Genomic DNA, 5,290 nt, shown 5'->3' with positions numbered 1-5,290 from the left:
TGACTTTGGCAAAGAGGAATTACATTCCACATCTCCCTTTAGTGTCACTCAATGCTTTATTGTTTTTGGAGATTTTATCCTACTTTGTCTGCCATAGCTGCTTTTGAAAAAATAGTGACTTGTCACAGGCTGTCCTGGAACACATGGCAAACCATCAGGTGAGGGTTACAGGTTCAACCATAATGTACTTTGTTCAAAAAGGTGTGGTATGCATGTGCAATATTTCGAAGGGTGCTTTTGTGTTTTTTTCCATAATGCCCTTATTTGCTAACTTTTTTCAGATTCTGTGCTTGTTGTGTAACAGTGGTGTGACTTTTTTTTTAGTTGTCCTGTCAGTGGGACCACTAACTATGTTGAATATTTTTGTAAAAAAAGAAAAGAATTCAGAGGAAATTGCATGAAGGGAAAATTTCTGAATTGCATACACCACTATTCAATACAAATACGATCATGTATTAACAACACTGACATGTCTATTTTAAGTCCCATCAACTACTCTTTCAGAAAGCTTAACAATTGCTAACCAACTAGAATTCAGCTAACCAAGTAGCATAGTTACAATGTGCATAGCTATCATTTGTTTTCTGGAACTGGTGATTAAATTGGAATATTAAATTATTTTGAGATATAATTTAAATGAAACTAGAACAGCAATGATATCTACTAATCACAGCCAAATGTTCAGTGTTAAATCAACTATTACAGAGTACACATGGTCCCTATTGGACTCATATGTACTCTGTTAGAGTTAAATGAACACTGGACATTTTACTGGGATCACAGTGAATGACAGTGGATTAACAGGTCCATTAAAGGGCTACATGGTTGGCCATTGCTAATGCTATTTCTGTTTGCAATGTCAAATTGGATTATGCTATTGTGGTACACAATACGGTCAGTTTTACTTAGCTGAGTAGCACAGAATTGTTGCTATAGCAGGGACAGGTTGGGCAATGTATGACTGCAGCAAATTAGTGCAGGGTATCTTTCAGGTGTCTTGAAAAGCAACAGTATTGCTCTCATGCCTGATCCAAAGTTCTAGGTATGGGAAGCAGGATCTGCTATATTTACTTGACAAATGTGCTTTTAAATGTGCAATCTGAATGTTTAAAATATTATATCAGTAGGGTTTTGTTTTTTTATCACCGTTTACCAAACCATAATGAACTGACTAATGAACACAGGTATGTTGCACATTCTTTGATTCCTTCGCGTATATTATTATTACTGTCCTATCCATGTCTCCCAGTTGACAGCCAAGATGACTGTGGGCCTTCACCAAATGGCACATTGATATTATAATTATATAGTGAGGGGAATCATTTGTAAAACCAGTGCTGAAACAACACTTTTAAAAGGATACCACTGCCAAAAGGGTCAGACTTCTTTAAAATAAGAGCAGCATTGACTTTAAATAATGTATTTTTTATTGCAAAGGCAAAGAAATTGAAGAATATATTAATGGTAAAATTATATTAATATATTTTAAAAAGCACAGATTGATTTTGGCATTTTGACAGTAGCTTGTTAACAGTACCTGCTGTCGCTGACTAAGCAAGTGTAACATTAGATAGTGAAGGCATGGGGTGTCGGATTGAAATGATTCCAACCCTTTTCATTCATAACAATGTTAAAAATGCAATATTCATTACTGAAATAGACAATTTGACTATGAAATTTACTGTGGTTTAATTATGACTCAGAAACTGAATAGATTTCTGATGAACCGTGATGCATATTTTATTGAGGGGGAAGCGTATCGCTTCTATTTTTGCTGCCATCTTTGATTAATCAATGTAAAACAGTGTCAGTTTCGCAATGTTTTATTTTTTGTGAAAATAATATTTAATATCTAGTCTGCATGCTGAATGAGCATGGGACCTAATAGATTTCACTGCTTAAATTAGCTTCACCAGGTAGTAGTGAGCTTTCCCATGTCTTAGCTTAGAGGTACATCAAAATGAAACTTGAAAGCTGTGCAGTGAATTATTGGGGCATTTGGGTATTTACATTTACATTCCATTTAAAGTCTTTATAGGCATCCTTATGCATGGCATCCAAGGTCATAGCACTTTTTACAGTATAAGCATGCATAAGCATGTAGAGTTTACAGTTATCTAGAAATACAAATGGATGGCTGTACTCAAATGTCTTGTTGAGAAGATGATGCCACTTATAATCAATCATAATTCAGATCAGTTCAGATGTTCAGATGTCATACATGTGTATGAATGCACATAACCCTATATAAAGCATAAAGGGCAACAACCTTTTCACCTAGTGATGTATTCCATGTACACCCCAGTTACTTGGATGTGTGTTGCCTGTTACCAGGTGTTCAGAGCTGATACATCTGTGAACAACTGAGCCACATTCTTATTGTTGTGGACTGAAACTGTCAAAATGGAGATTTACATACCAAGGAACTTACATTTGAAATGACAAGGATCCGCTGAAAATAAAAATAATTTAGTAGGTCAGTTTTAACTGATAACTGCAATCAGTTACTCAGTTGCTAAACAAATGTAACAAATTGCAATCCCCTATTACTTTTATGAAATCAACAAATGTGACTACTTTTGGAATTGTGCCTGTTTACATTTCATTGTTTTCCTCAAGCAGTAGTAAAGAAAACACTTTTAAGCACACAAACATGAAACTGGAAGTGTAACAAAGGTTCCAGTCTTCTGATCAACAGCTGCTGACTTTAGACATATCATATTTATAGCAATGTGTAAGTGTATATTTGTGAATGCATGTGTGCATGTGTGTACTGTGTTAAGCTGCAGTTTCATAATTTTTCTTGTTTCCCATCTGTGGGCATATTGAGATGAGCTAATTCATGTGCAATCATGCATATCATGTGCACACAGATTTCAGCTTAGAATATGTGTAATTAAAGTAGTATTTTATATTGTTTTATATTCTAATCAGAATTTGGCCTTATATATTTGTCTACCAATCCATCCATAAGGCTACATTCCTTAAAGGAAAGACTTTTAGATATGTGTGTATCCTTAAAGACCCTGGATGATCAAAATCAATATATTTTTAATAAATAAAATAGTTACAAAATAAGAAATAAATGTATCAATTGCTGGATATGGAGCACCTGCTAAAAGCACAAAGTGTTCATATACTGCCCACTGCTGGAGAACTTGGTATTGGTTATTGAAGACCTTGTTTCTGACATCACTCGGGTTTTTTGAAAAAGTAGCTCCCCATTTTTAATTGAATGTGTTTGTACCGACTGTACTATACGTTCTCACTGCACCGTACTGTACCCGAATCATGGCTTGTTAAAAGTGTAAAAGTGACTGCATGAGCATGCCAGGGTAAAAGTAAAATGCAGCTGTACAGGCAGGAACACATCATTGCTTGCATTGGAATATTTGCCTACAGTAGTGTGTAAACATATGTGCACCCCTGGTCAAAAATCCTTTTACACTTAATATCTAAGTGAACAGAAGTGAACCTTACGTCTAAATGTTACAACATTAAACATTTCTTCAATAGATTTGCATAAAGGTAACTCAGTACCATTTAGAGCTCAGCTTTCTTTTCAATCAATTACAGATTCATTGTAACAGACATTTAAACCAGCAGTGCCCAAATTTTTGCACCCCACTGTAGGTTAGTTGGCTAATGCTGTGCTGTGCCTATATAGGTTGACCAACAAAATAACATCAATAACATTATCATCTATGATACATGATATTGTATCACTTCATTATCAGAGGAAATGACTCAATAGCTTGTCAATAGCTTGCTGAAGTCTATACCGTAGATATCCATACAGTGAACCTTTGTAACCATTCAGATTTGCTAAACTGACAGCATCAGACTTCTGAGGCACTGGCCTATAACTGGGATTTAATGAATTAGCTTGTACATATATAGTATGGCTGAATTACTTCCCACTGCTGATTCTGTTGCTTACAGTGTTACATTGTCAGAGTGTGATTTTATGTACAGTTCTCCATGTTGTGCTAGCTACCAAACTAAATGGTAGTGTCCATTTACTGTCTGTTTATCAAAAATGAACTTGTGAATATTCACTAGAGAAGGAACATGCCCCCTCTGTACTCCAGTTGTCCTACATCAAATGGAATTTAAGAAGTTATTTTCCAGTTTAGATCTTCATTGCAAGTATAAATATTTTTCTAATGGCTGAGTGGTCACTTAAAAGGTTAAAAGGTGATTGCACAGGGTATTAAAGGTTAAAGGGATACTTCACGTTCTTTTAATATTATTTCAGTTTTAGTGTATGCTTTTGATTGGCTCAGACAGGTTTTATATCTCTATTGAATGATATTTTAGAACTATACAGAGGTATAACCAGCAGACTTTACTAATACATGGGTTGTAATACATTTGTCTAAAGCACGAAAATACACTTAAAGTAACTATAAAGCAGCCTGTTCAGTAGTGCTGTGTTACCAGAGGCTGAACAGAAGAGATCATGAACAAGTCATCAGTTATGTTGTGCTGGCACTTCTTTCCTCTGGTGTAGTGGTTGCATTTCCCACAATAAATAGTCCCATACAAGAACAAGATTAAACGTCAGATTTCTGAAGAATATTTCAGCATATTTATTTTTCGAGTCTCTGGCTTGGAGTTTTGGATGGATTTTTCTTTAGACCTCAAACTCCCAAATGCCCCTGCAGTCATTGTAAAGCTGGAAAGTCATCAGACATCATTATAAGTATATAAAATATCCTTCATCACATACAAAAAAAAGAAATGGGCCAATTAAAAACATACAATTTAAAAAAATATAAAAACCATGAAATGAATTATCCCTTTAGGTCCTCTGAGAGCACACTAATGTATTTTTTATCTTACTGAAGTAAACATTTTATGAATGCTAGTTTGCTCTCTTTGTAGATTTTGTAGAAAAGTATAGATGTTTTCCATGAGGTGCAATGTGTTGAATTACAGAATAGTGACTGACGAGGAATAAGAATGCATCAGTCCTGAAAACTAATACTCTTGCCCTCTCACTCACACTTACCGACACAATGGGACATTTGTGTGCAGGTAATTATTTTTGCAGTGCGATTAAATCTGCTTTGATAATGGTACATGTATTTTCCTTGTTGGTGGTGTCATATACAATTTTGTGAACAGGATGTAAAATAATGAATGTTGTAAGAATGCAGTTGACAATCTAAAAACTTTGCACTGTATATTTTTACAATTTTTAAAACTGCAATTTCATTCTGACTGTTTTTAATACTTCTTGAAAACTGCTGTTGGTTCATATCTGTTGCAATTTGATTAAGTTCTT

This window comes from Conger conger, chromosome 9 (genome assembly GCF_963514075.1).
Source record: "Conger conger chromosome 9, fConCon1.1, whole genome shotgun sequence".
Classification (NCBI taxonomy): domain Eukaryota; kingdom Metazoa; phylum Chordata; class Actinopteri; order Anguilliformes; family Congridae; genus Conger; species Conger conger.
This window is presented reverse-complemented; position numbering follows the sequence as displayed.